The 23,429-nt window shown below is 34.3% G+C and overlaps 1 long non-coding RNA gene across 4 annotated transcripts in view; it reads right to left on the bottom strand.

Annotated features, from left to right (window-relative positions):
* The window catches only part of LOC123379189, a 316,516-nt gene extending 293,338 nt beyond the window's left edge, over window positions 1–23,178 (bottom strand). The window contains exon 1 of one of the 4 annotated variants that reach the window (XR_006583365.1): window positions 20,531–23,178. This is a non-coding gene — a long non-coding RNA (uncharacterized LOC123379189). The remainder of the gene's footprint in view (window positions 1–20,530) is intronic. The other 3 variants (XR_006583363.1, XR_006583362.1, XR_006583364.1) reach the window with 3 other exon arrangements.
* Between the last annotated feature and the right edge of the window lie 251 nt (window positions 23,179–23,429).

Below are 23,429 nucleotides of genomic sequence, written 5' to 3'. Positions count from 1 at the left end.
TACCCATTGCCTCCATGCCTTAGGAAAAAAAAAGTTTTGATCATTATTTTATATAATTGGAAGGGGAGGAAGGAAAATTAAGAACAATCAAGAGACAGAAAAGCAAAGAAAACAGGACAGAGAATTTATGAATAAAGGCTAGAAATCCAAGATGCTCTTAGAATTTCACTATGCTCATTTTCCTTTTGTCAGCTGCTTCATTACCGCCCAATATTTTCTCCATCTGATTTTTCCCCATAAGCTGTAATTTATAAAACAACACAATAGGAGAGCCTGGACAGATGAGGCCAATTTTTTCCCTCATCTAAATTCATACTCAATGTTCTAACAGCTGGGTGCATACAAATTGATCAAACAAACAAGAGCCTTCTAACCTTTTTTTTTTTCAGATGTGAAATACTAGGCAGCTTGCTAGATACCAATTATAGATATTAAAATCAACAAATGTCATAGTAGGAATAAATTCCAAATGGTATTGCGTCTTCACTCAAACTGATACAGGCACTATAGAAGCCACTTTCACAGTGGTATTTTAATTTTATGTTGGATGATGTCCTCTATTCTTTGGTACTTGTTTGGGACAAAGATGACTTAGGTAAAAACTGCAAGCATTTCATCAAAAGAATTAGGTGCCTGGGCGCCTGGGTGGTTCAGTGGGGTAAGCGTCCGACTTTGGCTCAGGTCATGATCTCATGGTTTGTGAGTTCAAGCCCCACGTTGGGCTCTGTGCTGACTTCTCAGAGCCTGGAGCCTACTTCACATTCTATGTCTCATTCTCTCTCTGCCCCTCCCCGACTTGTGCTCTGTCTCTCTCAAAAATAAATAAATCTAAAAAAACAAAACAAAAACAATTAGGTGTCTTTCAGGTTACAAAGAACGTAGGGATTTTTCTAGCCTTCACAGACTCATTCCTGCATTGTATTACTATACATTTCCCAATCTCTCAGCTTCTGTGTTTCTACACACATTAGGTAAAGTAGGCAATAGCAGGGCTTCAGATGTGTATGTCCAGTGATGCCGCACATGAAGAGAGTAGGTGTACTTATTCTGTCAGGGATCCGTTTCTTCCTCCTCATCCAGGCAGTTGGCCTGAGCAGATTGCTCTGCCATGTCTTCATCTTTCCATAGCCTTTCCCTAATATTCGCCTTCCTTTTGGCCATTCTCAATCTATACAAATATTAACAGCCACCAAGTCTGGACCATCTTAAATACAAACTTTCTTTTTAATTATGAAAGCCAGAATCATTTCTCCCCCCACCCCGAATTCTTATAATTCTTATAACAAAAATAATTAAAATAAAACGAAAAGTTTAAGAACATAAAAGCTAAAAGCTAAAACCCAATAAATTTGAATGTATAAAGATATAAAACTTCTCTTAGGAAAGTTTACTGCAACACATATGACAAAGTAGTAGTGTTCATTTTTTTTTAAATTAAGAATTTGTAAAAAACTATTAAGTAACTCGAGTAATGAGTACAAAACCATTCAAAGATATGAAAAAGTAGTCTACAAGAAAAGAAATAGATGGGGTAAGCAAAATATAAAAATATACTTAATTTCACTTATTAAAAAAAGACAACTCAAAATGACTTATTGTTTTCACTTACTGTATCAGTTGAAATTTAATGTTTGATAATATAAACTCTTTCCTGCACCATTAAGAAATACGTAGGATGGTTAAAAGCATAAATTTTGGAGCCGGACTGCCTGAGTTCATTCTGTGGCCCCATTACTTCTTAGTGAAATGATCTCAGCTAAATGATTTAGTCACTTTATCATGCTTCAGTTCCTTATCTATAAAATGTGGGTGGGTGATATAGCATCTTACTCTAGGGTCAATTTTAGCTCTAAATGAGCTAATACATGGTAAATACTGTAAGTAATAAGTGCCTGGCACAGAGCACTGAGGATTTAGCTATTGCTGTTCACTATGGGGGACAAAACTGATACAACATATGTACAGGACAATTAGCAATATTCATCGAAATTTTTAAATGGCAACACTTTTGATCCAGCAACTAAGAAAATCTTACCACGTAGACTTGATAGAAAAAAAGTTTATAAGATATATATGTAAGAACACTGTAGCTTTCATACTGCACAGCCTAAATCTACTATATAGCAAATAAATGGGAATAAATCTTTCATTAATAGCAGGGTATTTAAATAAGAAAATTTTATATAATGGGATATTATTCAGAATGAAGCTTTCAAAAATGTAATAGAACTATTTATAATATATGGAAAAAGAATCCTAAGAAGTGTTATTATTAAGTGAAATAGTCAATGCAGGGGACAGAATATTTGCACACTCTCTCCTGTGCAAATAAAAGGACACAGGTACACATAATGGCGCCTATTTTATCCAGAAGAATAAGCAGCAAATTAATCATGGTGACTTTTGCACACAGGATTAGGAAGGTGAGGGAGATTTTTTTTTTCATAATTTTGTAGTCTTAAGTAAATTTTAAATCAGAAATGCCTGATACTTTAATTTTAAAATCACTACAGAATATTTGGCAGAGGGTATTACAGTCTTTTATTCTTTATAGTTTCCTATATTTTAAAAATATTTTTTAAAGCAGAAAGAAGTCCACCAAAAGAACTTAAATCATAAATTTTAAAAATGTGTTCTATGAGAGTACCTCATTTATCATTCTCTCTTAGAAACACAATCTACTCATTTCGGTTTAAATTTTCATAAGTTACGAATATATAATATGATGTGCAAAAGCAATATACTAAATTATATGTATACTCTGATTACAACTAAAAAGAATATTCATGGTAAGAAATACCAGAACATATGCACAATAAAACTTACTATATCACAGTACTCTTGTTTTAATAATATTACCTTGAAAATATAAGAATGAAAAAAGTGGCTACATGTGTTCATACAATTTTATTGGTATGTCCAAATTTAAACCTATTCCTAATTAGAAAATCAATCAAATGAAAACAATGAGATTGTTCAGATGACCACAAAAAGTTGGAGTTAGAGAATATTTGGTGACAGATGGGTCTCATGTTAACCTCAGCCTTCATGAAATTTAATTCAGATATTTGTGGGCCCTTTGAATTATCTCCATAGAATTCTTATGTTCTACTCTTCAGATGGACTTTAAGTCAACTGGGCTAGATTTTACCTGAAATCATCACACTTATTGCAAGGAGAAAACTCTACAGACATCATTTCTCTCTTTTGGGGCTCCTGGAGGGGTCAGTCGGTTAAGTGGCAGACTTTGGTTCAGGTCATGATCTTGCAGTTCATGAGTTCGAACCCCATGTTGGGCTCTGTGCTGACAGCTCAGAGTCTGGAGCCTGCTTCAGATTCTGTGTCTCCCCCTCTCTCTGCCCATCCCCTGCTCGCACTCTGTGTCTCTCTCTCTTGAAAATAAATAAACATTAAAAAGGGGGGGGGGATTTTTAGTCATTATGGCAGGATTTGTTTTTAGAGAATTAAGAGGTAGAAAGAATCAAATAGAAATGAGTTCTGAGATCTTTGGAAATACCAAATACATTACTATTTCTTACTTCCTGATGTTACTAACTATCCAAGTTGCTGCTATGATGTGGCAATGAGTCAGACACTGGGTTATAAGATAAAATTGCAAAGGTCAAAAGGAATATTCAGAAAAGCACCATCTGGTCAAATTACAACAATGAGAAGTTTGCAGTGTAAGTAATAAACAGAAAAGAACTAAGAAGAAGAGGACATGCAGATATAGAATACCAGCATTTATTGAAGAAAATTTGATTTGGACCTGGTTGTTTTCACACAATATTAATATGTTTGGAAATTTAAGGTTTTTTTTTAATTTTAATCAATTTTTTTTATTATTTTGAGAGAAAGAGAGCATATGACCACAGAAGAGGGGCAGAAGGAATGAGAGAAACTTTTTTTTTGAATTTTTGAATTTTTATTTATTTTTTAAATCTTTATTTATTTTTGAGAGAGAGCAAGCGAGGATGAGCAAGGTAAGGGCAGAGAAAGAGAGAGGGAAGCACAGAATATAAAGCAGGCTCCAGGCTCTGAGCTCTCAGCACTGAGCTCCATGGAGGCTTGAGTCGTGGGATCATGACCTGAGACAAAGTTGGATACTCAAGTGACTGAGCCATCCAGGAGGCCAGAGGGAGGGAATCTTAGCAACCCCACACTCAGCACAAAGCCCAAAACGGGGCTCGATCCCACAACCCTGGGATCATAACCTGAGCTGAAATCAAGAGTCGGACACTCAACCAACTGAGGCATCCAGGCATGCCTGGCATTTACATTTTGAAAAATAAATAAATATTTGACAAATTACAATTTGCATTACTAAACTAGGACATCAATATTCAAAAGTTCTCAAAATTTAGGTAATTGAAGAAAACTTTTAGTGTAACAATAAGTACACCTTTATTAGATTCTTTGACCTAATCCCCTACACCAATAGCTCCTTCTCATACAGTACAAAACACACTTTTTTTTTTTTTTAAAGTCATTAGGTAGCCTGACTTTTTTCAGAGCAACTTAGGGCATCTGAGAATTCACTGTTGATTTTTCCTAGACCTTCTTTCTCTAACCAAGGATAGAAGATAATGGTAAATTAAGAACAAGATACTCACAATTTAAGAATAAGTATTTGGCATTCCCAAAAAGCAAATAGTAGAAATGTCCAAACCTCAGGGCTCTGGCTTTTCAGAGATTACAGTCCAGTGACAAGCATGACATACAAATAATAAATTCAATGAGATGCCATGCTAGAAGTGGTCCAGGGAACATTTATGCTTACAAAGTAAAGACTGTTAAATATAGGTATCCCTTAACTTCTCTCAATTTAAGTATCCTCAACTATAAGTGAGATTAGATTACATAATGCTAAAATCTCTCGACAAATCTAACATCTACTGATTTTATGGCTAAGTAGTTCCAGTTTTATATAAAATCAGTCCAAACCTGAGATAGTTCCTTATGAAATATTAGACACATCCTAATGAGGGCCAATTTTTCATCAGGATACTCATAAGCTTAATATTTCTCCTTTAAGCCTTCTTCTCTGAAGCTCGTTTTTAGGACTCCTTCTGGGTGTGCACTAATAAGGGATGATTAAGGCAGCCACACATTTTTCCATTGGGAATTTACATACATCTTTAGTGGAAGACTTCCAACGGAGTCTATGTTGGAGCAAGTTTCTTGAAGTAGTTCTTAGGATTTAAGTAAGATTATCAGTAAAATAATCAGTAAAATAAAATAATTCATAACCAGAGGAAAAAATGGCAAAACCCTAATGATTATAAATAATCAGAGTGAGTTGTCAACACGGAGCATATAAAATATGTCATGATGAATGTGCATACTGTCATCCCTTACATGACATGCTAGGACTACTGCAGGGAACAATGAGACCCTTGCCAACATCAGGTGTACTTATTATGCTATCAAGAACAACTGTCAGCTGGCTATCGGAAGTGTGAGGAAAAATCTTGGCTTAAGTCAATAAACACTCAAGCTTATGTTAAGTCTGACCCTCTTGTATCCCCTTGGTGTCCATAGCAATTCTATCACCCCTTCAGTCTCTTGAATTGAAACAGCTAACTTCACTCTCTCATCTGGACACTAGGTGAAATCGAAGTTAGAAGATCCTTTCCAAGATGAGTGTTGTAAGTTCTCTCACTTCATCTCAGGCAATGTTGAAATATTAAAAAATAATGAATAGGAAGCACAAAAAAACTAAAACCTAAGAACATAAATGTGACATTACAAACAACTGATTCCTAACTGCACTCATAGAATTTTTATTACACCAAATCCTGATCTCAATTTCTCGTGCAAACTTAATCTGGAATGAATACTGGAGAATATTGGTGTTACCCTCTCATAATCTCTTTGGGTCTGTCTCACAGTTATAGGCCTAATATCCTCTTACATAAAGTTAAAAACCTGTCAAAATGCGCGTTGTTTATCCCTGCACCCAAATTCCATAATCTAGCCCTTCTTACACTACAGGTGTGGAGATAAGAAACTGTTTACTACATAGTACCAGAAATTACTTTTCCTTAAATTGTTTCACTTGCCACAGATCTTGAGCACTCTCTCTTCATCCCTCTTAGTGATACTCTAAGACACCTGTCCTTAGAAGCCCTAACTTACCTCCACTTCAGTCTGTCTTCTTGACTGAGGCACCTTCAAAAGGCAGTTGTTACACTTTTCATCTCTTGTTCCACAATAGTGCATTAGTTTCCTATGACTGCCACAACAAAGTAGTTTTTAAGTAAAACTGGCTGTCTTAAAATAACAGAAATTTATTCTCTCACAATTCTGGATGCTACAAGTCTGAAATCAAGATGACATCAGGGTCATACTCTTTTTGAAGGTTCCAGGGGAAGATCTTTTATTGCCTCTTCTCTATCTTTGGTATTCAATCTTTGGTATTCATTGGCATATAGCTGTATCACTCCAAACTCTGCCTCTACTCAAAAGTGCTTGTCTAACTGCCCATGTATCTTTATGGTCAAATTTCCTTCTTCTGATAAAAACATTAGTTATTGGACCAGGGCCTACTGTAATCCCATATGACCACATCTTAAATTGATTTCATCTGCAAACATCCTATTTTTAAATAAGGCCATATTCTGAGGTTCCAGATGGACATGAATTTTAGGCAAGGGGGGAAGGGACTACAATTGAACCAAGTACAGATAGCACTGGACCTGACATCATTAGTTTGTAACTTTGAGTATGCAAAGCACCTGAATGGTATTACCGCTCCAAAAATGGTTAACAGCAGGGAGATCATTTTTGATAGATTTCTCCAAAAGACAATCTCTTTTAATATTTCAACACTTCAAATTTACACTAGCCTAGATACCATAAACAAACAAGTAATAGCATAAATATTTTATATTCAAAGAAATTTATAATCATTCATTTATATAATTTCATACTTTTAAAGGTAACAAGAACATAAGCAACTATACCTCAGCTTTCAATTATTCCATGGATAGATTGTTAATAAGACTTATGGCATAAAATAGATTTTTTTCCCCAAAGAGACAAAACTCAAAAAAACTGAGGTCAACAAAATCTGCTTTTGTTTCAGATGGTTAGACAATGAAACATTTTAACATCTGGTGTTATAACCATAAGTGAAAACTTTTTTTAAACAAGAGTGATGAGCCTAATGCTCCATGGAAGATAATATTCTTTTTTGTGGCTGAGAAAATTAATCTTTTTCCAAAAGAAAAAAAAACATAGTACTTCCATAAACAAGTAAAAGGGCTACAACTTCAAGTGAGTTTATGTAATAAAACCTTATGGTTTAGGATTTAAATAAACACATGGGAACTGCTGCCAAGAAACAGATGGAATATGATGCTACATTAGAGACCTAGAGAATAAATGGAGAAATTGTCAATACTCTGTCCAATTTCTGCAGTGCTCACAAGGTGTTTTAATCATTTTGGCTTCACCCTTTGACCCCATTAAAATGTGGTAGGTTTTTTTTTGGTTTTGTTTTTTTTTTTGTTTTTTTGTTTTTTGTTTTTTTGGTTTTTTTGTCATTTATTTCTCAACTAATGCTGAACTGGAATAATCTTATTTGCTAACTCTGAGTATACAACAAAAGACATGGCCCCTATCATGAGAGAGAAAGTACTATTATAGATGACAAAGGAAATTGACAGAATGGTAAATGCTATGGTAGGGGAAGATACGGGGTACAAATGGAACATATAACATTGGCACCTACTGAAGGTCAAGATATCAGGGAAAGTTTCTCAAACTGATCATAAATTTTGGACAGAAGATGAGAAGGAATTAGACAAGAAACAAAGTCTTCAAAGGCTGGAAACTGGGGAGCATGGTATTTGCATGTTGGTTGGTATGGAAAGTGAGGAATAAAGGGAAAAGATAAGGCTGGAAAAGACATAAGAGCCATATCTGACAAGGTAAAAAAGCACACACATACCCATTAAATTTTTAATTTACCCTCAAGGCAAATTTCAGTATAATTTGTGAGGATTGCTTAGAGGAAAGAAAGGACATTGGCTTGCATAACTCAGGCAATTTAGTGACATAGATTTACTCTGAAAAAAATAAAATAGCTTTTCCATATGTCCCATATATATCCTATACATAATAGCTTTTCCATATACCTTATATTCTAAATATATCTACCCTATATATGTGTGTACGTGTATCCCTAAACAAAGCCTCTGTAAGAGTCTTAAAGTAATAAGAACAAAAGACAACAGTATGGAGCCTAGATGGCTCAGTTCGTTAAGTTTCTTCCTCTTGGCTTCCAGCTCAGATCATGACATCACATTTTGAGACCGAGCCCCTCTCACCGATGTTGTGCACCGAGAGCTTGAGCCTGCTTGAGATTCTGTATCTCCCTCTCTCTCTGCCCCTCTCCAGGGCATGCATGTGCTCCCTGGCTCTCTAAAGTTAAAAAAAAAACATTAAAAAAGAAAAATAGACAACAAATGTGTTTTTTCTTCACTAACATAGCAGAGCCATCAATCATCAATATTACACAGTCCACTCTTGACTATTTTATCAGATATTAGGTAGGGTCCGATACCATTTAGCATTTGTTGTATGTACAGTATCACATGAAATATATTAAGAGCGACAAATGAGTGGACAAAAAACTAGAAAAGTTATCTCTACAAGCCAACAGGTACATTATGTTTTCTTTTTTTCAGTTGTCCTCATCTCATTCAAATCCTTGCTCACTCTAATCAGAGTTTGCTTCTGCTGATGAGGTACACAATGCACGAGGGTCTGTACTAGGTGCCAGGGACAAAACAATAAATATGACCTATTTCACAGCTCCATATTCTAATGAAGTAACATGTAAATCATCTCATCCTTACTATTAAAAAGATATCTTTAAGGAAAAGGTTAAAACAGAATGTAAATGGTTTGGAATCTCAAGATACTCTGGATTTCAGTTTTCCAAGATACCACTTTATGAGGGATGGCTGCACCTTCATACAATTAAGAATTCATCTATTATCTATATCTATACAGAGCCATTCCCCCTGAGATGGGAGGAATCTCACAGCTACAGTATGAGGTATATAAGGTGAAGAACGATTCTATGTCTTTCCCACGGATCCCAGCCTAGTGACTTATATGTAGGTGGGTCTTCATAAAAGCTTGTTTATCAATATAATGAATTAAATTGTGAATGACTATTTTAGTATTCATGCATTTAGACCCATCTAGTTCTTTTTTTTTTTTTTTAATTTTTTTTCAACGTTTTTATTTATTTTTGGGACAGAGAGAGACAGAGCATGAACGGGGGAGGGGCAGAGAGAGAGGGAGACACAGAATCGGAAACAGGCTCCAGGCTCCGAGCCATCAGCCCAGAGCCTGATGCGGGGCTTGAACTCACGGACCGTGAGATCGTGACCTGGCTGAAGTCGGACGCTTAACCGACTGCGCCACCCAGGCGCCCCTAGACCCATCTAGTTCTTAAATGGATTGTTGAAAGATGATATAGAAAGTAAAACCAATAGTAAAACCAATGTATGAAAAAACATACAGCTTGATATTTTCTTTGAGTCAAGTTCTTATTTTAGTTTGGGGTTACTATAGTAAATAAATATAGAGTTAGAAAACTGTAACATCATAATATTTGCATTAAGGGCATAGCTTGCATCAATTTTATAATCCATCTTCCCAGCCAAGCGCCAATAGCCAAATGAGTTAATCCTGACTGTTCAGCCAAAGCACATCAGTAGCTCTGCCTGATAGAAAGCACCCAGACTTTCCACACATCTATTGTTAGTCTTTTTAGCATTTTAATAATTTCTCCCTGCCAAACCAGCCTAGACAATTACCCATGATTTTGCTGTCACTTTCATTTCTACAAATGTCAGTCACACTTGCCATTTGATTTTTTTTTCTCTGATGGAAAATGTTTTAGTTCCCTTGGGGAGGGTATCACATTGACAGGAAAGATAACACCATCAAAAAATTATTACAAATAAAAATACATTAAAATTGAGAATAGTGTCAAAAATGAATTGAAATCAGATTTTTTTGCTATTGAGTTGTATGAGTTCCTTATATATTTTGAATGATAAAAAATCCCTTACCCAATATGTGGTTTGCAAATATTTTCTCCCATTCCATAGGTTGCCTTTTCATTTTGTTGATTATTTGTTTTGCTGTGCAGAAACTTTTTAGCTTGATGTAGTTCCACGTATTTATTTTTGCTTTTGTTGCTTGTGCTTTGACATTATACCTGAAAACATATCTTGGCAATATACTGCCAAGGCCAATGTCAAGGATCTTTTTCTTTTATTTTTTCCCAGGAGTTTTATTATTCCAGGTCTTACATTTCAGTTTGTAACACATTTCAAATTAACTTTGTAAGTAGTATAAAATAATGGGCAAAGAACCTGAATATACATTTACCCAAAGAAGATATTCAAATGGCCAACAGGTACATGAAAAGTGTTCAACATCACTAAACATCAGAGAAATGGAAGTTTAAACCACAATGAATTATTACTTCACACCCATTAGAATGACTATTATCAAAAAGAGAAGAGATAGCAAGTATTGCTAAGGATGTGGAAGAAAGAGAATCTTTGTTCACTATTGGTGGGAATGCAAATTGGTGCAGCTACTATGCAAAACAGTATTGAGCTTCCTCAAAATAAATTAAAAATAGAACTATTATATGATCCAGCAATTCCACTTCTAGGTGCACATCTGAAGGAAATGAAATCACTATCTTGAAAAGATATCCACACCCTCATGCTCACTGCAGCATTATTTACAATAGCTAAGACATGGAAGCAACCTAAGAGTCTACTGACAGATAGGTAAAAAAAACATTTTTAATGTAAATAATGGACTATTATTTAGCCATAAGAAATAAGAAATTTCTGCCATTTGTGAAAACAGATGAAATGATGATATTATACTATGGAAATAAATCAGATAAAGAAAGAAAACTACTATATGATCTCGCTTATATATGGAATGTTAAAAAAAAATAGTCATGAAAACAGAGATTAGAATGGTGATTTCTGGGACAGTGGGATGGGGGAAATAGGTGAAAGTGGTCAAAGGGTACAAGCTTCCAGTTATAAGATGAGTAAGCTCTGGGGATGTAAGCTACATCACGGTGACTATAATTGACAATATAGTATTGTATACTTAAAAGTTGCTAACGAGGAAGATCTTAGAAGTTGTTACCATACACACACAAATTATAACTATGTGAGATTATGGGTGTGTTAACTAACCATATTGTGGTAATCATTTCACAATATATGCATACATCAAATTGTCACATTATATACTTGAAACTTACACAATTTATATGTCAATTATATCTAATAAAGCAGGGGAAAAAAAGAGAATAAAAATTCTGAGAGTTTTTAGTATAACCTAGCAAACACAGCTCTTTCCATAAAGCTGGGAAAGCAAAGCCTAACTCTGAGACTAAATACACAGCTGGGAGAAAGGAGGAACATAGTGATATATGCTTAGATTGAAACAGATGTCAGACGGCTGTCTACCTAAAAGTGCCCTTGGCGCAACACTCCTCTTGGGATCCACTAAATGCTTCCTCAGTGCTACAAATGAATAATTCATGGCCTCAACTTCCCCTCACAGTCAACATGAAAGTGGAAAGGGCTTTGAAAGTTCATTGGTTAGTGAATAATGTCATTACTCACAAATGCACCAGTGAGCAAATACATGTAAAACACCAGCAGGTGATGGACCAACTCAGTATTACCCAATAGAAATATTAATACAGGCCACATATATAATTTTAAATGATGTGGTATATGCATTTAAAAACAAGTGACATTAATTTTAATAATATTTAATCCAACATATTCAAAAGATTACAATTACAACATGGGATGGATATAAAAGTTATTAATAAGATATTGTACATTCTTTATTCCAAACTGTTTTTAAAATCCTGTGTTTATCTTATACTCACCAAATATCTGTACTCAGACTGGCCACATTTCAAGTGCTCAAAGCCCACATATGTCTGTATTAGAAAGTGCATGTCTAACTTGTACTTACCCTAACTTGTTGGTTTACAGAATTTATATTAATTTTTGAAAGTCATATTTCATTTACATAGCTCTTGTGTTCTTTGTGAAAAAGAAATATGGAAACAATATTTAAACCTGATCATTGGATTTATTTTTAATTAATTAATTAATTAAAAAAATTAAAAAAATTAAAAAAATTAATGTTTATTTATTTTTGAGACAGAGAGAGGGACATAGCATGAGTGGAGGATGGACAGAGAGAAAGAGAGGTAGACACAGAGTCCAAAGCAGGCTCCAGACTCTGAGCTGTCAGCACAGAACCCGACACAGGGCTCAAACTCACAAACTGTAATGTCATGACCTAAGCCGAAGCTGGATGCTTAACTGAACATCCCAGGAGCCCTAATAAAATAAATTTTTAAATAAATTTTCTTTTTTGTCAATGCCTAACCTGAGAAGGTGAGAAGGATAAAGTGAATGCCATAAAATGATAGCTAAAAGAGATACTCATAAAGCCATAAAATTTAAAAAGTATGAAATCATACAAATAGCTTTTTAAAAATACAAATAACACAGATGGACAATTACAGAGTTTTAAAACATGGAAAATAAGTATGGATTATTTAATACAAATAGTAAATTGTGCTATAAATAAATATAAGATAAAATTAAAAAAACTTAAATGATTCTTCACTGATGTTGCTAAAAATGACTGACTATGAGGAGGTATTTCATCATATTTCACTTTTCAAAGTATCAATATAGTATTTACAGGAGAGTACAAACTGCCTTGAATTATGTGTAAACACACACACACACACACACACACACACACACACACACACATTTTACTGAACCTTAAATCTTTTGGTCGAATTATCTCAGAAAAATTTTGTTTAGAGTTTGCCTATAAAAAATACTGGAAGTCTCTAATTGAACTCATATATAACAGGGTGGCTGGATGGCACAAATATAAATATTATTTGGAGAAAAAAATTAACAAACCTTGAAAACCAATTATAAATTCAGAGAAAGTGCAAAACATTATTATAAAACTATGAATTATGAATTAAATGACTGTTTTTATAGGTGAATTTCTTAAATTTCACTAAAATTTATAACAGATTGTATTTTATATATGTTAATAATGGTAGTGGCACCAAGAAATCTCTTAAAATTAATATGTATAGGAAATGATGTTCAATTTTTAGACAACTTCTCTTAAATTGACATTGTGCTCTATTAATATTATTGATATTTAGTTGTGTTACTTATCTAGTAAATATTTAGTTGTATCATTAATTTCATTTATATACACATTGGTCACATTTATAATTTTATTGGTTCCATATCTGCTGTCTCATAGATTAATCTGTGATACCTGAAAAAAAGAGATCCTATTAAGAATATCTTGGTCTATGTATCATTTTCTAGGTAGCACGGACATGACTGAACATCTGTAGTCACAGCGGTATTATTAAATTAGAAACTGAACTCAATCCCCAACTTTATGCATGATACAGGACCAAAGTTACTTTTGACTTTACCTCCAATGTAGCTAAACTAGTATTGTTAATATGTTAACATTTCTTCTAAACCAATTTGTCCTTGGAAGATACAGGAAAGAAAAGAACTCCCTGTTCCAAGAAAGCTCAACAACACTCAGTCTTTATTTTTTTTAAGTTTATTTATTTTTAATTTTTTTAAACGTTTATTTTTGAGAGAAGAGAGAGACAAAGCATGAGGAGGGGGAGGGGCAGAGAGAGAGGGAGACACAGAATCGTAGCTGTCAGCACAGAGCCTGACGCGGGACTTGAACCCACCAACCCTGAGATCATAACCTGAGCCAAAGTCAGTTGCTTAACTGACGGAGCCACCCAGGCACCCCTATTTATTTATTTTGAGAGAAAGACAGAGTGAGCAGGTAAAGGGCAGAGAGTCACCTAAATGCCCCAACAACAGTCTTTAAAAGTAGGTTCTAGAGGGGCGACTGAGTGGCTCAGTCGGTTAAGCATCCGACTTCTGCTTAGGCCATGATCTGGCGATTTGTGAGTTGGTTTGTGAGTCGGTTTGTGAGTTCAAGCCCCAAGTTCAAGTCTTTGCTGACAGCTCAGAGCCTGGAGCCTGCTTCAGATTCTGTGTCTTCCTCTCTCTCTGCCCCTCCCCTGCTCACACTCTGACTCTCTCTGTCTTTCAATAATAAATAAACGTTAAAAACAATTAAGTAGGTTCTAGAGAATATTGTTCTTATGACAGGAAGAACCTGACCTTATATAGTAAATTGGTGAAAGACTATATGATTATAAGATAAAGCATTTTAGTAAATAGAGCCTTGAAAGAAGTATCCTCTTAACTTCTATATCAGCTACCAAAGGAGGACAGGACTATGAGAACCACATATTTTATACTGCTTAAGTAATAGTAGGAGGGCAGTAAGTATTTCAATGTCTAAAATACACTTGATAATTACTCTAATTATAGCCATTCACTCATGTACCTCATCTGTATATATACAAAAATTAAAAAAAAGAAGTTAAATGTTTATAATAGAATCTATTTTAGTGATAATGTCCCCCGTTCTTTCTAGCCAAAACAGAAGTTCCTTGACATACTAAAAAGTCCTAAATATACTTGCTTTGAACATCACATTTTATTTTCCTCAGTTTGCATTCAGGAATTTTAACAAAATTTGCACACGCCAAATTTCCATGTATATCTAGGCACAAAATATAGACTCCAAAAAATGCACTTTTAGGAAAATGCCACAAAATACAGTTAAATTTACTTGCTTGTCTTTGGACTACTACTGAAAAAATATATATTAAGCAGAAAGTTCTGTTTCTTCTAGGCATAAAGAGTTGAAAGGCATTTTACAAAAATGACAATACAATTTATTACAAGCAGATAAAAACATATTTTTCATGTGTATTATACAGCTATGCCAACCTCAATGTACCTACTATGCAAACTGAAGATTTCATAAATGCTTATTGCACTAAACTGGGGGCAAATTCAAGCCTAGGGTGTGTTATTTTCTTCTTAATATTCATTCAACACATTCATTTTTAGTTATGAAACACATTAAGAGTTGTGAATGAGACTATCCGTCCTCAAAGAGATTACAATCTAATTATGCATGAGATAACTGTAAAACCAAAGATGAGAAACCCTAAAACATCATAATGATAAACAGGCAAAGAGTATTTTGGAGCTTACAATCTGTTGATCAACCTTCAGTCTTAACTTGTCTGAGTCTCCAAGAATAGCACTTCTTTAAGAAAAAAATATGTTCATTTTTGAGAGAAAGAGAGAGTGTGTGTGTGGGTGAGGGAGGGGGAGGGGGGGAGAGAGAGAGAGAGAGAGAGAGAGAGAGAGAGAGAAAATCTGAGGCAGGTTCCAGGCTCTGAGCTGTCAGTACAGAGCCAGACCCATAAACTACAAGATCATGACCTGAGCCAAAGTCAGGTGCATAACCAACTGAGCCACTCAGGCAGCCCCAAGAAGAGCACTTCTTAAATACAAAATATACCTCGGATTAATCTGTTCTTCAAAAAAAAAAAAAATCAAGCATAACCAATATTTAATCTTCTGCATCTTCACTTTAGTACATAGGTTAATTTACCAGTTTGTACTCAACAAATCAACTAGGGCTATTTATGGTGTCAGTGGGACAAAACATTTATTTACAATTAGGATATCATACTCACTTTAAAAACTAGGTCCACAAATTGGACAAGGAAATGATCATAGGGACTGAGATTTATAAGATCAATTAAATATATTTATTTCATTTGTTCTGAAGATTGAAGGAAAAGTAGGAAAAGCAGGTTTATGAAGTAGAGTTAATCACTATCTAATAAAGGATGTCTCCAACTTTGAGAGTTCAACTTAAACAGTTTTAAAACATTAGTCATGTTAAAAACTAACCATTCTGAAACTCCATCACTAGTTATAGAAAATGAGTATGACCAACAATTATAAAGTCTAGGTGGTCATATATGGAGACATATACATACACACACACATTACATACCATTTCTGATTATCAAAAAGATATGTACAGGACATTACACTAAGTAATAAGAGAACTAAAAAAATAAAGATAAGATCTGCCCCTGAAAGAATCTGCAATCTAATGAAAGCAGTAATTTGCAAGAGATTTTACTAATGCAAAATAATCAAAGGCAGGTGCTAAATACTTGATACAGACAGAAGCGTCTAAGTCTTAAAGCAAGATACATAAATTAAAATTATCTTCAAGAAAAAGTCTCAGGGAAGTATCTTACACTTGAGTTACACTTTTAGGGACAGCAAATATTACATAAATAGTTAGGAGGAAGCAATAGTGAGTGAGCAAGATTATGAGAAAAGTAACAAAGATAGTGAATACCCAAGTCTGGCTAGAATGGAAGATGCATAAGGATGGAGATAGCCTTGGAATGTCAAAGTTCTTGAAAATTATTCCTAAATTAATATGAAACCACAGAGAAGAGAAGTGATAGAAGAAAATAATTTTTTTCAGGAAAATTTTTTTTTAATTTTTTTACATTTATTTATTTTTGAGAGACAGAGCACAAGCAGGGGAGGGTCAGAGAGGGAGACACAGAACTCGAAGCAGACTCCAGGCTCTGAGCTGTCAGCACAGAGCCCGATGCGGGCTCGAACCCACAACCATGAGATCATGACCTGAGCCGAAGTTGGACACTTAACCTATTGAGCCACCCAGGTGCCCCCAGGGAAATTCTTTTGAGTATATATCATTTGGTCTAGAGATACCACAGATGTCATTGCAGTGATGAGGACAACGCAGAGCTGAGGCACCAGAACATAGTGATAATTAGCACCAGATGGAACAGATCAGCTAGGCAGTAGAAATAGATACCAATTTATAACCATCATATTTTGAATTATAGGCCTATTAAAAGCTAGGCACTGTAGCAAGTTTAATCATTTAATAACCATTTAATTAGATCTGCCTGAAGCCTATGTTGCAAGTTTCTGTGATCTCCACTTTGTGGATAGGGAAAATGAAGTGTTGATAACTTTCTAAAGTCACCAGGCTAGCAAATAATGGAGTTGAGATGAAAAATGGAAAACCATATTCTAAAGTCTGTTCCCTTAACAATTTACAGAATGATAAATTACCTCTGAAAATGAAAGTGATGGAAAAAGTGAAATTGTAATTCATTTGAGGAAGATTGTCTTCAGAAGATAAGAATGATTACCTTGATAAAACACATAGGGTGAAGAGTGTGAGGCTCCTTGAAGCACACCCAGGTAAAAGTCACTAACTGGACTTCCAATTAATGTTTAACTGGTAAAGAATAAGACTTTTGTTGTGATATATTGAGAATGAAAGTTACAATTGTCCTAAGTGCCCCCTTTTCTCCATAATTTCTCCATGTGAAAAGATATTGGACAAATATTTCAAAAATATTTATTGGAAGGGTCCCCAACTTATTGGTGAGCCTGTGGTGTCCACATGTGTCTGATGGGTTCCTTGAGGCATAAGGAGTTATGAACCTTTACATGAAAGTTAGCCATTCTCACTGCAGATAGGTTCAAAACTGTGAACTCACCCCTACCATTTGAAAGACAGAGACAGGAGCTCAAGGGCTGCTGGGAATCAAGTTTACACTCACAGATAATCTTAGGTTTTTCTCACTACTAACAAAGAGTTCAAGCAAGGAAAATGAATAAACTTTTATGTAGACCTTTCCTCTCTCCCACCTATGCTAATGTCAACACATTTCACACCAGCCTTTACTAATTTTATCTATCATATACATGTGATAACTTCCTTTCCTTCTGAATTATAACAAAGATCATTTTAATAACCAAGCAATTTTAGGATTCACAGATACATGCTATTTGGTTTACTACTTCTCTGAGAATGTTCTATGTGCATTAGAAAAGTGTGAGAATTTCTCTTTGAAGTATGTCTCTAGGGTTTCTCGGTCATCATCAGCAGGGACCAGAAAAGTTGTTGCAGACACAACCTAAAAGCGATGGCATACTACTAAAGAACAAGTCTTAGAAATCTCACATGTCTAACTCTTAGGGTCAGTGCTATAATAATAAATGGTTGGCTACGTGGGTATTAAAAGTAAATATGATTTGTAGGTTTTGCCAATTTCAAGCTATCACGATAGCCAATTTCTAGCTAGGAATGGGATATCACTAACTCAGAGTTGGGAAGCAATATTCACAGCTGGCTCTAATGATTGACACCACTGGGGTCTTAATATGTTCATCCTAATGAACCAACGGTCCTATGTCCAGAGGACAACTCTCCCCTGTGGGAAGGCTCAGGTGCAGCTAGCTGCCTTTTCACCCCATAATTTCCAAGTTACTCAGAAATTTCTGAATTTGGGACTAAGTTTCAATGAATACCTCTTAACAATTGGTTATGTTTACCTAAGCATTTGCTAAAATAATCCAAGGAAACTTGGTAAAATATATTAATCATATGCTTCAATTTTTTAAAATAAGTCTATGTGAGTCCTTAAATTATGTCTAATTATTAAATATGGGAAATTGAAAACAATTAGTTTAGAATTATTGGCAAAACTATACCATGTGAGTATAAAGTAAGACAAAGGGTGCTAACAGGACTTGTTCAGAGGCAAATGGAAATAATTATGAACTATTCAATCCTTAGACCTGAGTTAGGCTTAAAATTGGGGGCAACTAAAACAGCACCAGGAATGAAGCACTAAATATTATTATCAGGATTGTCTTATGAGCAGGGCTAATGCCTTAAATATAATACTCATGAATCTTAAGGGTCCATCTAGTGGGATTAATTAATCAGAGTTTACATCTGACAGTAATTAAAAATCACCAAGCCAAAAAGATTTAAGAATCCTACTTTAATAAAGAAAAGAGGAAGAGGAAGGCAATGGAGGTTATTTGTGGACAGGAGAAATTTAAAATGTCTAATTCTTACAGAAAAATCTGAAAGTCTTAGATTTTGAGTGGGTTTTTTTCATCCAAAGACCACAAACTGGCTCTGGTAGTTGAGGAAGTTAAGAACAAAAGCCTACATGAATGATTTCTCAGGTTATGGACTGGGCTGTTAGTCATGTGTTGTATTGTAAATGAGGACACCCTCTGAATTTAGAGAACTAGGTATATAATGTCTAGGAAGGAAAAAAAGGGTTTCTGATTAGTAAAATGACACTTCTGCTAAAGAGAGGGAGAGAAAGTCACATTGCAGAGTTTTTACATTCAGTATTTTTAGTTTCTCAACAATCTTGAAAGTTAATATACTTTACTTGTGCTGAGAAGAAAACAAGCTCAGAGGAATAAATTTCTTAAAGTTACACAGCCTGTCTGTTCGATGCTAAAGTCTATGCAACCCAATCAATGATTACGTAGTGAAAACAAACAAACAAACAAACAAACAAAACACACACAAGGACTTGTTCTGGACAGCAGGAAAAAAAATATCATTTATAGAGATTGAAAAGAGTGATCATTTCTTAATAATTTGATAAATGAAGGAAACAAATACTCAAACGTATTTTAGTTCTTCATTAATACTGAAGGATGAAGACCCAAAATAGTCACTTGTTTAGTACAGCACTTTCATCAATTTGGGGCAATGTAAAAATAGGTTCTGAGGTTAGGATGCGTGAGATGAAGAAGTAGACAACTCTGCTTATGAAAGAAATAGGGTTTATTTTTTCTAAAAGAAAAGATATAAAGAAACTCAAGAAAATTTAAGAGTTAGGAACTAACATCTGGCATTCCTATAGCCAGAAATGTCAGATGGCATTTTAGAGCAATGAGGTTTAATATTCCATTTTATACTGTCCCTGCTATTACTTCCAAGCCAACCTTCAGTAAAAGTTCATTAAAAATAGTTTTTGGGGCACCTGGGTGGCTCAGTTGGTAGAGCATCTGACTTGGGGCCTCAGGTCATGACCTCACAGATCATGAGTTCGAGCTCTGCATCAGGATTGCTTCTGTCAGCACAAAGCCTGCTTCAGATCCTCTGTCCCCCTCTCTGCCCCTCCCCTCCTTGCGTGCTCTCTCAAATATAAATAAACATTTAAAAATATATTAAAAATAGTTTTTGGTTACTGAAACTCTGGGGGAAATGAAGGAATCTAAAAAAGTGTTTGGGCCGGGTTTTTTTGTTGTTGATTTTGTTTGTTTATTTAATACTCAGAACAATTTCTTTAAGGAACAGAGAGAATAACATGTAGGAAGCAGGTGAGATTGGACTAATTATGATAAGATGAGCCCCTGAGAAACCCACCAAAATATTAGAAGAAACTTTCCATAGTATATAGCCAGGGAATTCAAAATATCACCTTAGAACACTAAAGCAAAGAGTGATCTCAGAAAGCTGGAAAGCACAAAGATAGCTGGACTACTGTTGATTCACAAACTAGCCCCACACACTTAGGGCAAGAACAGACTAAAGAAAGAAGTAGATTAGTCTAGATTTCTAGATTGATACGTGGCAGTTTTAATAATTAAGGGAAATTACTTACAAGGCTTGTCTTGAGTGGCCACAAAACAAGATCTCTGCACCCGCCCGCCAAGTCTTAAAACTTATGTAGCAGCCTTCACTCAGTTCAGTCATATGAACCATCCACATAGTCTCAAGGCTATGTCCTTGGAACAGCTCCCATTGTGGGAACAGTGAGGAAAAGGACATTCCAAAGACTGTGGTGGGAGTGAGGAGCTCTGACTGCCCAGGTCCAGCTCATAGATCAACTGACCTTTATGTTCTTTTGGTTACTTTCTCCAACAGCTACACAAGAAAAAAGCTTGACCGAAGATTATTCTCAGTGTGAGAAAGGAATTTCTGAAAGATAGGATTAATTTTACCTAGCTTTCAGGAAACAGCCCAGTTACTGAGGGAGCTGATGCGGTTTCCAATGCTGCTTCATTTGCTAGTCTACAGAAGTGAGATCATAAGAAAATTGCTTTTATCATAAATATCACATCTCATACATTTAATTTTTTCCAGTCAGAAATCCATAGTATTCCATAAAAGTTTAATAATATGTCATTTCAGAAATGGGATAATAAAGATACAAAGTTATATTACTCCTTTTGCCAGAAAAAGCAAATTCTTAAAAATACTGGCAATGGATGTTTCTGAGTATTGCTCATAGAAACTCTGAGGAAAACAAATTTTAAAGTCTGGAAACCAAAAACCATTCTGTAACATGCATTTCTAAAATCTGTAATTAAAAATAAATGGAATTGTTATTTAGTAAAAGGGCAGCTATTTTTTATTGATGAAGTTTCTCTTTTTTGGAACACTCCCAGGGCAAACAAACTTCAGATTGAATTAATGACTAATCCAATGAAATTAATACAATCCTGTAAGTCACATGAAGTACAGGTCCAAAGAACAGATGGTTGAATATATCTGTAAAACCACCCTGACAAACTACAGACAAAGACCTAATGAAAACTATTAAAATAATTCATATATGAGGCAAACATCTGCTCTTTTATTGCTAGAGCAATAAGTAACAGAACAGCGACGGAGTCAATTTTGCCCCCCCAATAATCACTGCATTGTTTAAATTTTGACATTAACCAGATGCTTAAAGAAGAATCCATAATTAAAAAAAAAATAGGGCTTTTCCTTTGTGAAAATTTTAAATAAATTAAAAGAATAAGACAATAAAGTGCCCATTAATTTTCTCATTTGTATACTTTCCAAACATTCACAATGCTATATTTTATACACATTATCCACAAAGCAAAGTAGTTTTACCTTCTTATCACTGTAAAAGTGTTTCATCTTTCACAGAGCCTACTTTACCACTCTTTACGCAGCTGATGTGCAGATACCAGTGTCTATTTATGGATATCATGTTTGGTCTATTTGGTCAAAGAGGATAAGTTGTTTAAAATTTCTAAATGAATTCTAGAGGGATTTATTTTCAAAGGAAAGATTAAAAATTTAAAGTAATTATATGTTAAGTACAATTATTTATACAGTCTTATCCCTTTACACAAGCTCTTTAAAATCCTGATTAATTTATATGAATTTAAAACTATGCAGAAGTAACATCTCATTGCATATATTAAGTACAACTGAAATCAAATACAGAATTTTTATTCAAATGTGTTACCATTTTCTATGATAAATATAAATCTGGGTAAAAAGAAAGAATTTAGAGTATACTGAGACAATTTGACATAAGCTGTTATTTGGTTATTTACATGAGGGGCATTGTCCATGCCCCACAACACCTATTATTTCTATTCTATCAAATGTTGAGGGTCAAATATTAAACTGCATAATTATAGCTTTCAATTAAAATTTCTTTTAGTACAATTCAGACCAATTAGTAGGATTCTAGAAGATTATCAAAACTTGTAAGTTTTATTATAACTAAAATTTAGCTAACTTTTTCCACAGGGCTATAATTCAATATGGCAAAATAACATATGTATTATGTCTATTAGCCCAATGAAACAAAATGTTTATATATAACAACTGCTTTCCAAAGATGTTCAATTGTTTACTTTTTTTATGACCTAAATTCCATTCACTAGAGTTAATTGTATGATATAATATTATAGAAATAGGGTTTTAATAGAAGTCAAAATAACTTAATAATTAAGGATTGATTAATTTAGGATGGATAAGTAGTTGTTTCTTTCACATATTGTTCATAAATACAGTGCTACAGAGAGAAAAAATAACTTTCTAATACTGCTTAAGAATACACTCAATGATACTCAGGATCACAAATTCAGAAAAGATATTTTGATAATAAATCAATATCTCATTCTATTGGTTAGCCATGTTTCATATTTCAAATTTCATAGACTGAGACTATCTTATGATAAATAAGTAAAGAGAATATTGAAATTGATTTTTTAGCTCATTCTACTCAAACATATTTATCCCTCAAATGTGAGACAAAAAAAAATCCAAAATTTTCTACTGTTATTATGAACCTGCATTAAAAAAAATGAATGTTTAAATAGCCTGAAAATTCAACCAGATTTGTTCTAAATTGCTGTATTTTGTCAATTATGATTCAATATGCCATAGATTTTTCTGTATTTAAAAAAAGAATTATATTTAAAATTTTACAGATATAATGTATTACTCTATACATTTTTAACACAGAGATCTTTCTATACTGTCATTAATTTTGATTCATCAGTCTTTTAATTAATAATAATACCACAATCTTTTAAAAACTTGGATAAACATGGGTTTTCTACATAATGAAAACAAAATTCCAAAATGTTTTTTCTTAAATATTTTTGGATCTTATTAAAATGGTTAGTGTTCTGGGGTGCCTGGATGGCTCATTAGGTTAAGCGACCGACCTAGGCTCAGGTCATGATTACAAGGCTCATGAGTTCAAGCCCCGCGTGGGGATCTGTGCTAACAGCTTGGAGCCTGGA

Source organism: Felis catus, chromosome A1 (genome assembly GCF_018350175.1).
Source record: "Felis catus isolate Fca126 chromosome A1, F.catus_Fca126_mat1.0, whole genome shotgun sequence".
In the NCBI taxonomy this organism is placed as follows: Eukaryota; Metazoa; Chordata; class Mammalia; order Carnivora; family Felidae; genus Felis; species Felis catus.
Note: the sequence above shows the minus strand (reverse complement) of the source record. Positions and strands in the feature narration are given on the sequence as shown.